Below are 12,528 nucleotides of genomic sequence, written 5' to 3'. Positions count from 1 at the left end.
CTTAAGGCTTCAGAGCAGCCAAGCACTGATAAGCTGGCCTGGAGATTTCTGCAGACAGCAGCACATCACAGAATAAATAACGCTGTAACGTGTGTATAAAGACTGGGGTGGAAAGTGTTTCTCCACCTATTGAGCGCTGTCTGTTGGACCAAACTACTTCACTGTTAGTAAGTCAGCAGAGATTGTGCACTGTGTTGGACCTAACTGCTCTATCGAGACAGGACAAATGGAGTTAGCCTCACTTCGGTCAAGCTTCTATTGGTTAAACTCCCACTCTAAAAAGAACGGCGAGGAGATAAGGAGAGCAAGGAAATGGCGGACACATGGGGAATGTGAGAATGAATGGGTAGCAGACTCAAGAGTTACATGAATGAGAGTGTGAAACTACTGAAATTACTGTATGGAAGTGTAGTGAAGTAATTTCTGTCTTTTCTGAAGAAAGACAGAAAAGGAGACTAATAGAGGTCTCCAGTTGAACAGGATTCTACAGTTGCAGGACACAAGTGACTCAGCAGCTGCAAACATGAATATTCTGACAGGAGTGACAGCTCTAAAATTAACAGTAGAACCCCCCCATCCACACACACACACACACACACACACACACACACAGGGCAGCACTTCCACAGAAATCTCCATGTAGAAATGGCCTTAGCTTTATACACACATCTTCAGAATCCAAAACTAGGAGGACGAGACTCTTGAACTGTGAAACCAAACATGGCTATAACTGAATTTAAGTCGTTTCACAATACCACAGAAGTCAGTATAAACTCATGAAACAGAAAACAGAACTCTAGCAAAACCAAGAAATAGAGATAATGTGCTGTGATAGTGTGCACCATGAAATAGGTTGACCTGAAACTGCATTTTACTCCTGATTGTTTCTAAGACATATGTGGCTACTTTCCATATTCTCTTTACAGACTTTGAATAACTTTGTGGTGAAGTGTGAAAGTAAACACTGAAATATGCTTACAATGCTCACTGCCACATAGGACTAATGATTAATCAAAATAAAATAAAAAGCTGAAAAATCTAAATAGCTGTGATTTAATTAAACAAAGAAATAGCATACACTGCTTGCTGTGCTTACTGTATGTGTGCAGCCCTGTTCTCTGTAGTGTAGGCCTATTACACATACTTAAAGCATATTTACATGTACATTTATGCATTTGGCAGACGCTTTTATCCAAAGCGTCTTACAGTGCACTTATTACAGGGACAATCCCCCACAGAGCAACCTGGAGTTAAGTGCCTTGCTCAAGGACACAATGGTGGTGGCCTTCCTAGGTGTATATGACGTTCTTCTTTTAGCCAAATACAATCTGAGTCATACAAAAAAATATCCTGGCTCAATCTTTATAATGGGAGTGAATGGTACTTTAGATTTTGAAGCCCAAAAAAGCGCATCCATCCATCCATCCATCCATCCATCCATCCATCCATCCATCCATCCATCCATCCATCCATCCATCCATCCATCCATCAAACAAGTGATCCATACAGTTCCAGGGGGTTAATAAAGGCCTTCTGAAGCAAAGCAATGCATTTTTGTAAGAAAAATATCCAAATTTATAACTTTATAAACTATAATCACTGGCTTGAGAGAGTCGAGTTCCGGCTTATGACGTAGGCGAACGTAAGCTCCGGTGAGAAGTGATGAACGTGGAAGCGCACATTCATTCATTCAATCATTCAACACTGGCGGCCAAAAGTTTGAAATAATGTATAGATTTTGCTCTTATGGAAAGGAATTGGTACTTTTATTTACCAAAGTGGCATTCAACTAATCAAAATGTATAGTCAGGACATTAATTACATGAAAAATTACTATTACAATCTGAAAAACATTTGAGAACTTCTTAAACTACTTCAAAGAGTTCTCATCAAAAAATCCTCCACGTGCAGCAATGACAGCTTTGCAGATCCTTGCCATTCCAGCTGTCAGTTTGTCCAGATACTCAGGAGACATTTCACCCAACACTTCCTGTAGCACTTGCCATAGAAATGGCTGTCTTGTTGGGCACTTCTCACGCACCTTACAGTCTAGCTGATCCCACAAAAGCTCAATGGGATTAAGATCCATAACACTCTTTTCCAATTATCTGTTGTCTAATGTCTGTGTTTCTTTGCCCACATTAACATTTTCTTTTTGTTTTTCTGTTTCAGAATTGTCTTTTTCTTTGCGATTCTTCCCATAAGACCTCTTGAGTCTTCTCTTTACTGTTGTACATGAAACTGGTGTTGAGTGGGTATAATTCAATGAAGCTGTCAGCTGAGGACATGCGAAGCGTCTATTTCACAAACTAGAGACTCTGATGTACTTATCCTCTTGTTTAACTGTTCATTTTTTTTATTGCAATGATTGCAGCAATGATTGACTACAGTTTCTAGAGAAAGCTGTTTCTTTTTGCCATTTTTGACCTAATATTGACCATAAGACATGCCAGTCTATTGCATACTGTGGCAACTCAAAAACAAACACAAAGACAATGTTAAGCTTCATTTAACAAACCAAACAGCTTTCAACTGTGTTTGATATTATGGCAAGTGATTTTCTAGAACCAAATTAGAAATTTAGCATGATTATTCAAGGATAAGGTGTTGGAGTGATGGCTGCTGGAAATGGGGCCTGTCTAGATTTGATCAAAAATGACTTTTTTCATACATTGATGGTGCTGTTTTTTACATCAGTAATGTCCTGACTATACTTTGTGATCAGTAGTTTAGACAATACAACTAATTAGAAATACAAAGCACAAAATAAATAAATACAATTAATAAAAGGGCAATTACACGAATTTGAAAAGCTTTAAACATTTTATAATTTTTACAAGTCTAGGGTTCAGTTTTTTTTTTCATATTTCAAAGGGTTCAAATATAAATTCTAAGAACAGTGTTGCAAAATGTATTATATAAAGGCTTTTCTTTTGTGACTAGCTTTGTGACTAAAACGTTTTGTTAAAATAATTAAGGGATTAAGGTCATATTTCTCATTTTCTGGAGAATATGGGTTTTCTAAACAAAGTAAAACATCACATGGTTCTAAGCTTATGGTTCGCCATGAGCACTTACTAGACTGTCTCATTCTATCGCTGAATGCTGAGGAGGAGTCTAGCCTACAGTCTCAGAAGGTTTGGTCTAGGAAGGACACAGCCTTACTAGGCTGCAGCCTTCTGGGAAGTACCCTATATTTGCGCCTTTACTCTGCATTACAAGCCAGTGCCAACTAAATGTCTTCCTTCACTGTTCCGCCAAAACAAAAGCTTCCGCCAACATAAGGGCTTTAGTGTTTAACCGGTAATAATGCTGGATGCATGTTAAGAAATGACTACATAAATGGTACTGTTTTATAACAATAATAATAATTATTATTATTGTTAATATTATACCAAAAATATTTTTCTGTAACAATTTCTTAGCTTAATAATAACAACTTATTATTGGGTTCTGAAAAATAGAGATGAAAAGTGGGCTAAGACCCTTTCACAAAGTGGACAAAAACAGTTACACAGTGAACAATGTGAAGATTAAATCAATCTTTTATTTAGCCCTCCCTCTATGTTTCATTGTATTTTTATTTATTTAGTCTGATTCTTTTTAAGAGGACTCAAGTGTGAATACCCTTTCTGGAACAGTATATCTATTGGCAGTAGAGCATGTTTGACTATGACTTAATGTTGGTCAAAGGAAAGTACTTTTTTTTTTTCATGACCACTCACATTAAAATATAGACTTAAATACAGTCATATCAGTAACCTTATAAAAGCTGTTTTAATCTACACGGAGAGGGTCCGCACATGTGGGCTGTCATGTTAGAATCACATGACCAGCCTAATATTACTGCTTAATCTCAGAAACCATCCTGTTATTTGATGCTTTCTCTCATTGATTAAAGCAATCAAGGCTGACTGTGAATACTACATTTCTACAATAGCATCTGAAATTGAAAACTACTGACTTTAAATGATGATACATCCGTGCCACTAGGTGTCAGTGTAAGCCAAAGATTACAAAAGGCAAAAGTTACGGAGTGTGCCTTTAATATTAAAGGAATAGTTCACCCAAAAATGAAAATTATCTCTTGATTGACTCACCTTTAAGCCATCCCAGATGTGAATGAATTTCCTTCTTTAGAAGAACCAAAGTGAATATTTTTATAAGCACATTTCAGCTCTTTTTGTCAATACAAGGAAAGAGAATGGATGTCATTAGACTGCTGGCTATTTGGTGGTCCAAAAGGCATATTTAGGCAGCATAAATGTAATCCACATGGCTCAATTAATGCCTTGCTTCTGACCATAAATTTTTTAAGAAATTAATTGATCGACTGGAATCTACCTTTTGGACCATCAAACAGCCAGCAGCCTGATTCACTGATTCATGGCACCCATTCACTTGCATCGTTTAGACAAAAAGAGCTGAAATGTGCTTTTAAAAAATCTTCACTTCGGTTATGCTGAAGAAGGAAAGTCATAAACATCTGGTATGGCTTAAAAGTAAGTAAATCATGAGAGGATTTTCATTTTTGGGTGAACCAACCCTTTAAATAATGAACCAACAATGATTATAAAAAACAGTCCAATGATGATTTGTTGTCAAGTGTACAGCATGTCAAACAAAAAAGGTCAGGATGTTTACATGCACTTTAAAAGTTTTATTTCAAATTGAACATGTAAACACTTTAGTCCGACCGAAATTTTACATAGATAACGTGATTGTAGCTCAGTTTTGCCAAGACAAAGGTGATAGGTGACATGTTTTTAATTGTTTATACTTGGATGAACAGAAGACTGTAGCTCAATTACGCTCGATTATAACTGGAAATGGAAACATACTAACTGAGGTGACAAAAACAATGCCAAAGTCATGGGTTTGATTCCCAGGGAATACATGGCCTGATAAAATGCGGTGTCTGATAAAAGTCACTATGGATACAAGTGTCTGCCAAACATGTAAATGTAAATGATTTTTACTTGAGAGTCTCAGAACATCTTGCTGAGTCTAAGAAAGTGATAAGTGAGAGGAACACCAGAATGGGAGAGGTTTACTATGTGTGAAAGAGGCTGTTAGTATCAAAACAGCAGCTGTGTGTTTACTGCTCGCTCTGTAGCTGGGGCCGCCAGTAGGAAGCACCAACACACACACACACACACACACACACACACACACACACACACACACACACACACACACACACACACACACACACACACACACACACACACACACACACGTCATCCATTAATAACTACACGCATAAATCCCTCAGTTCAACTAAAACAGAACTACCACAGAGAAACAATGGTTTAAAAGCAATGATCCAAATTCGAAGTTAATTGCGTTAATTCAACAGTCAGCATAACATTCAAAGTGGACTTGTTTTTCTGCATGCTGCTGTAGGGCAGAGAGATTATTGACTGTTACGGAATTCCTGGTGTGGTTTTTATGGGCTTCCACTGAGTCGAACGCTTCCACTATTCCACCCATAAACTTCCTGCTCGTTTGCGCTTGTTGTTTTTTACTGGGCCTCAATTTGGGCCAGATGTGGACCTGTCTGCCAATCTTTTTAATGTATTTGTTTATTTGTGTTTTTAACACTGATTGAAAGTATTGGATGGCAGTATGGGCAGAGAAAGCAAAGTTTCAGTCAGGCAGAAAACTTTACTGTAAAAAAAATTTTTACTTCAATTTTGTCAGATAGTCTATCAACTTTTAAATTGAGTTTATCTAAATGTACAAAAAGTTGATATTACTTAAAACTATTATTAAGTTAAACTTCAATGTAATTTAAGTCAGAGCAACTTAAAACATTTAAACAGTGAGTTTGGTAGTGACGGTAGAACTTACATGCTTTTGAGCATGCTCAGTTTGATCACTGATGGAGGAAGTCATTTTTGGCAGAATAGCACCCCCTCCCCCACGATCTTTAACTAGGAATATTTTCTTATTTAATAAATAATGTATTTGAGATTTTGATATTGATGTAATTTATTCATCAGGATGTTGGATTGTATAATATTATACACCAATCAGCCACAACATTAAAACAACCTGCCTAATATTGTGTAGGTCCCACACTTGCTGCCAAAACAGTGCCCACCTGCATCTCAGTGCCCACCCGAGATGATATTCTTTTCAGTACAGTTGTACAGAGCGGTTATCTGGGTTACCGAAGACTTTGTCAGTTCAAATCAGTCTGGCCATTCTCTGTTGACCTCTCTCATCAACAAGGCATTTCCATCTGCAGAACTACCGCTCACTGGATGTTTTTTGTTTTTGGCACCATTCTGAATAAACTCTAGAGACTGCTGTTAGTGAAAATCCCAGGAGATCAGCAGTTACAGGAATACTCAAACCAGCCCATCTGGTACCAACGATCATCCATGTGATTATCTAATCAGCCAATCGTTTGGCAGCAGTGCATAAATTCATTAAGATACAGGGTCAGGAGCTTCAGTTAATGTTCACATCAACCATCAGTATGGGGAAAAATGTGATCTCAGTGATTTGGAGAATGGCATGATTGTTGGAGCCATATTGGCTGGTTTGAGTTCACTATTCTGAGATGTGGGTGGGCACTGTTTTGGCGTCACAAAGGGGACCTACACAATATTATGCAGGTGGTTTTAATGTTGTGGCTGATTGGTGTATTTTGACCTGACTAGTTTTCAACATGTATTTTTTTCTGCAAAATAACTGCATAGGATTCTACTTTTATGCTCTGTGGAAACATTATGAACCTCTGTAAAATGGAAACTACAATTTTACTGTTGTAAGTCTATAAAGCCAGGCCTCCCACGGACATGGAAAAAAAGGACATTTCAGGGAATTATAAGCAAAAATTGATTTTTACAAATCTTTAAGGATGCTATCCAGTAGTCTTAAAGTGAAGGAAAGGTCCTGAAAATCAATGTATCACAATCTGTGGGAACCTTGTAAGACTTAATATTGTTGCATCTACCGAATATGCCCACACTAAAAAATCCAACTTCCATTTTGACAGACAGACTATATTTTAAAAGCTGTCAGAACTATCAAATGTAGAAAAAGTTGAAATTACTTAAATCAGTAAGTTCAACTTTAATGCCTTTAAGCGTGATCAACTTTTTAAACGGCAAGAACATTCAATGTCAAGTTTGTCTTGAAGGTAGAACTTGCAGGCTTTTGAGCATGCTCAGTTTGATCACTGAGCAAGCCAACTGTGGCAGAATAATTTTATCTGCTTATCAATTGGAGAAACAATTTGTGTGGAGGCAATACCCATAATCCCTTGTGCTTTAAGTTATTTATGTGTCTTTGTTCAAAACATGGGGACATAGGAGTACATGCAACTTATTATTACCTAGAATGAATACAGTAGATGCTTATTGTTTTGGGGTTTTAGAGTTTTAATGATGTCTTGCTGTAAAAAGTTGTTTTTTTGAAGTCAACATCAGGGTGATTAGTGCTGACACATGAAATTTAGTGGAATGAAAAGCTGCTTAAAGAATTTCTTGCTCCAAACATAAAAATGGAAACTTGTTGAACATGTAGAAATCATGTAGTTATTTCTGTGTGTTGGATTTAATATATCTAGCTAACTGACAGCACAGGCAAACTTTAATTGTTAAGATGATACAACTAATTTGAGAAAACTTAAAAAAGTCCTGAAGCTGGTTGCCTTTATTTTTTTAAGTGTTCTCAACTTTTAATTTTTTACAGTGCAACAGAGAAGCAGTTAGGCTGAAGGCAACACCCACAACCCCTTGCTCTTGAATTTATTGAAGTGTTTTTGGTCAAAGGGTGCCGACTTTGCAAGAGGACATGCAAATAATTTGTAATATGTTTAAATATGTTAAATTAATAGATGTTTTAGCTCTATGTGTGTCTTTATTTATGTTTTGCTGTAAAAAGTTGCATTTTGTTGCCATCAGGGTGATTAGTGTCCGCATTGATGAAGTTTCTTCAGTTATTAATTTGACTTATCTTGATGAAGTTTCTTCAGTTATTAATATTACTTAACTTCTAAAAGTTGTCCTAGGTACACCTGGACACAGTTTTTCTTGATTGTTGGCAGATAGAATGTTACATGGTTCTTGGAGAATTTGCAACAGATCTTCAATTCAATTAGACTGTCTAAATTACTTCTGTCTCTTCATTTAATCTTAGACTGACTTCATGGTCAGTGAGGGGCACTGTGGGGGCCATCCCATCTTTTGAAGTGCTCCTTGTTCTTCTATTCTATTCTATTTACAAAATAAATGTTTGGGAGTCTAAAATGTATATTTCCTATTGAAACAGCTTTAGTGTTTCTAATTTGTATTTTTATTTTACTCAACTTCAAGCTAATTAGTTGTACCAATTTAACAATTCAAGTTGGATTGTAAGTTCCATGAACTCAATATAATAAGTTCAACAAACTCTGAATAGAAATAATTATTTAGTTCAATAAACTTGCATTTTTATGACCAGCAGTTCATAACTTCTAATATTCTTCAAACTGTCTTCATTATATATTATATTCTTAATTTCTACATAAGACCACTTGTCAGCCCCACCAAGATACCAAATAGTTGGTCCAACTTCAAACTGAAGTATTTAACAAGCTTTCCACAGATTTTCATTTTGATTTAGATTATTCTGCCGCAAATGGCCTCCTCAGGACTAAGAATCAGTGATCAAACAGAGCATGCTCAAAAGCCTGTAAATTCTATCTTCAACAACAAACTTAACATTGTATGTGTTCATGGTTTAAAAATGTAAGTTTCTCTAAATTAAATGATACGAGTTGACTTAAGCAATCTCAACTTTTTCTACATTTGATAGTTCAATCAACTTTTAAAATTGAGTTTATCTGACAAAATTGAACTGGGATTTTTTTTTCAGTAGTGAGTGATGGGACAAGCTGTTCAAAATGACAAGGTCAAGAAAGATGGAGAAGACTTCACCTTGATGGAAAGATTCAGGCAGAAAATCCCAAAAAAACAAGAGAAAAACAGTCCAATAATGTTTTCTCCTGTGGAAACAGCCAGTGAGATTTGCCTTGGCACAAAAACTGATGCGGGTGAACACATAGAGAGATTCCCTTGACTGTTCCAGAGTCTGTGTGTTTGAGTGCCACTACAGACAGATTCCGTCACATTCTGCAAAGTGACTGATGATGCCAATCACAGCCACCCAAAATGTGAGAACAGAGAGCTCAGCTCTCTCTCTCTCTTCACTTTTCTCCCTCTCAGAGGCTGGAACTTGGTCAAACATGCCTTAGTGCTGACGTGGGATGGCTATGGGAACATGTTTTCATACCCAAGGCTCTTATTCTCCCTGCAAAGAACTTTACTGGTGGGCTTATTCAAACAGGCAAGACACAAGAAATGTTAAAACTGTGAACACTGTTGATTGTTCTGCATCCTCATATCCATACCAAATTACTATGATGTATGGGTTTTTAAAATACTCTTAATCCAATATCAATCATTAGTGAGTAATGAAGTCGATGTAAAATATCCCGGTTTATTTTCCTTCTTTAAAATTACTCACAGCCATTAGTAAAGTCAGTAACAATAGGCAAGGTTCTTAAGAAATATCATACATGCAAGTTCATGAATCATCGGCATGAGAATCCATAGGTAAAAAACCTGCAGTTTTAACTGTAACCTGATCTTGAATGGAAAGCATTAAGAAACTATAGATGGTGGTGAAATCACAACTCTGATTTATACTATAATTGTCAGACTATTAAACAACAATTGTACAAATAAAAGTAATGCAATACATACATTTTTATAAAGTCAAATATTATTCTCTTCTAATTTATGGAATTTGCTGTGACAAATAATAAAGTCATCCATGATGAATCCATCTGATCAGTTGAGAGCAAGAAAGCCAATTCATGAAATTACATGAGCAGAAAGAACATGCTGAAGGTGGAATATCACTAATGAAGGGGTATATTAATGAAGCTGATAATTGAGCTGCAGTATGCACACTCGGGGGTCAGACAAGACTCATCTTCCCTCAGATTATGATTTCATAACGAGTGCTGACAGAGGCATTTCTCCACACCTATATTTTTGTTTAAGCAGCCTAGCGTAGGCTACCACACAGCATGCTACCCTTCAGGTAATTTACCTAATTGATTTACCGTAAGCAGTAGACACATGACGCATCACACATATTTGTTACATTTGCTAAGGCACAGTTTATAAAACCATCTGCTTGATAGAAGACAAATGTATAACGGCGATAAGGAACATTGATCTTGAACGCACGAGAGTGTTAATAACAATGGCGTCATATCTGCAGCACGAGTTTAAGCACGTGTCTTTATACATTCATACTGATCTAGAAACCTAAACTAATTTCAAACAAGAAAATTAGGCAGGTTTCGGCAAATAAACAGCAGCACAGTTAGAAAGGGGAGGGTTTATAAAGGGACAAGTGTTACAAAGGCGATTTTATTGACAGGCTATTATAGCAATGGGAATTTTATCATCTCAAAAATGCTTTACAATTGAACAGTTCAGCATGTCATGTATTAAAGCAACACACACACACACACACACACACACACACACACACATCCCAGATGGTTCAAGAGCGCTGCAGACAAAGGAATGCACGCGCACCTCAAACTGCTGTATCACCTTATTTCAAAAAGCCCTGATAACCTTCTTACACCTGATTCATTTAGACACTTGTCAACTCACTAAATTAATTAACTGAATCAATTGAGTAATTATGTGCTGGGATTCCTGGCCAACAATTATAAATCGATGCGTGACTTTTTTTGTGTCAATGTGTGTGGGTTATGTAGTGTAGACTTTAAGCGGGAATAAATATACGTAGCCTATTAGTGATCGAAACACTGGGATAAAACCGCCAAGATCGATAATAAATTAACTAAGTCAAACGTAAAAATCTGTAGCATTTATTACTTATAGATAGGCTAGTTATCAACAATAACAAAAGGATGAGTATCAATCACACGCTTATTACAATTACTAATATCAATAAATTAGTCATCGTTAAACTAGTCATGTTCTCCGATGCGGAACTTAACGTGCTTAAGCGAAACACCTGCATAATTGAGGCAAAGTTCATTGGTGTTCAAGCATTCCAACACGTTCATTGAAAGGGCGCCATCGTTCCTTTAAATGAGTCTCGGCTGATCGAGACGTTTGCATTGGCTGCTCTGCCAAATAAGGCTCGCAGACCCTTACACAGCAACTATTCTACTGATTTTATGTGGATTAATAAGAGTGTGTAAGGCACTGGCTATTGTGTACATCATAGATGTGCTGCTCAAAACAAAGAGAGCTTGATTGCCATTTTTACAACATACTGCAGTAAGCACATTTTATCTTTATCCGCTGTTTTTTTTTTAAACGGGGATGAGCCGAAAAGCTACCGTACCGCCCCTATTCTCTAAACGACACCTACAAACAATAATAATAATCATACAAAAAAAAAATATCAAATGATAATAGGTTAATCATATTAGTTGCTTCCATTAGAAGTACTACCTACTACTATTGTAATTACTATTCATAGAAATAACAGACTTCGATATACATTCATTTAGAAGAAAAGGGATGGAGGCGGGAATGCACTCTGGGGGTCTAGTCGTTGTTATGTCCCCCCGTCTTGATCGGTCAAGGCCGAGTGACGACAAAACCTTTTCTTTAGCGAAAACAAGAACCATGCCTGACCCCCTGATACCACCACCGCCCCCCCCCCAAACACACTCTAACGGAACACCGCTCACTATTGTCACTTTTGCACAACAGGATGTGGTAACCATACTTTACCGTTTAAAAGGCGTTTTCACACCAACCACAAAATTGAACCAGCTGAAGTAAACCTAAAGAACAGGCATGCTTGTCTTGTCTCCCCTCTCTCTTTGATATTTGCCAAAGACGCAAAGCCTCGGAAATTGTCCACTCAGAAGCACACGTTTTAGACTACGCGTTTCCCTTTATGACAGAACGTCTTTTTTTAAATAGCTCTGATGCAGGAATCACATGTATCACAGAGTACACATCGACCAAAATGGCAATATAATCATGCAACTCACCTTCAGACTTAAGCTTTTTCCTTATGATCCAGCCCGTTTGTCCGTTTATCAAATATTGTTTTTTGTTTTTTTTTCTTCACATGATGACTTCCTTGCAGACTCCTAAAGCCCCCGGGCTGCAGGGAGATCACGTTTAGCGGTTAACGCTTTATATATTTATTTTAATTTACTATGGAAAAGCACGTTTGCGGTTGTAAAACTGTTGTTTTTCGTCGGCAAATGTGTGTGTATGTATATATGTGTGTGGTGATCTATGCAGCGTGCGGCTCCGTCCCCTCTGTTTGTTACACTCAAATGGAACGCCTACTCTCAATCGCTACATTGTTGACATTCGCGAAGTGACGTCACCCTATCCCTCATTCACAACATAGCGAGCGGTGCGCATTGCGTTGCTGCCTCATGTGGCAATGCACCTTACTCCAAATATGTGCGCAGCCATGGTTCGTGAATTAGAGTGATGATTTGTGTTT

The 12,528-nt window shown here is 37.2% G+C and overlaps 1 protein-coding gene across 1 annotated transcript in view; it reads right to left on the bottom strand.

The window, feature by feature from the left end:
- Positions 1 to 12,328, bottom strand: part of bach2b (BTB and CNC homology 1, basic leucine zipper transcription factor 2b) — a 144,103-nt gene extending 131,775 nt beyond the window's left edge. Inside the window, exon 1 of the mRNA XM_052096139.1 lies at positions 12,059 to 12,328. The gene's annotated coding sequence lies outside the window, so the exon portion shown is untranslated. The remainder of the gene's footprint in view (positions 1 to 12,058) is intronic.
- Between the last annotated feature and the right edge of the window lie 200 nt (positions 12,329 to 12,528).

This window comes from Xyrauchen texanus, chromosome 28 (assembly GCF_025860055.1).
Source record: "Xyrauchen texanus isolate HMW12.3.18 chromosome 28, RBS_HiC_50CHRs, whole genome shotgun sequence".
NCBI lineage: Eukaryota > Metazoa > Chordata > Actinopteri > Cypriniformes > Catostomidae > Xyrauchen > Xyrauchen texanus.
Note: the sequence above shows the minus strand (reverse complement) of the source record. Positions and strands in the feature narration are given on the sequence as shown.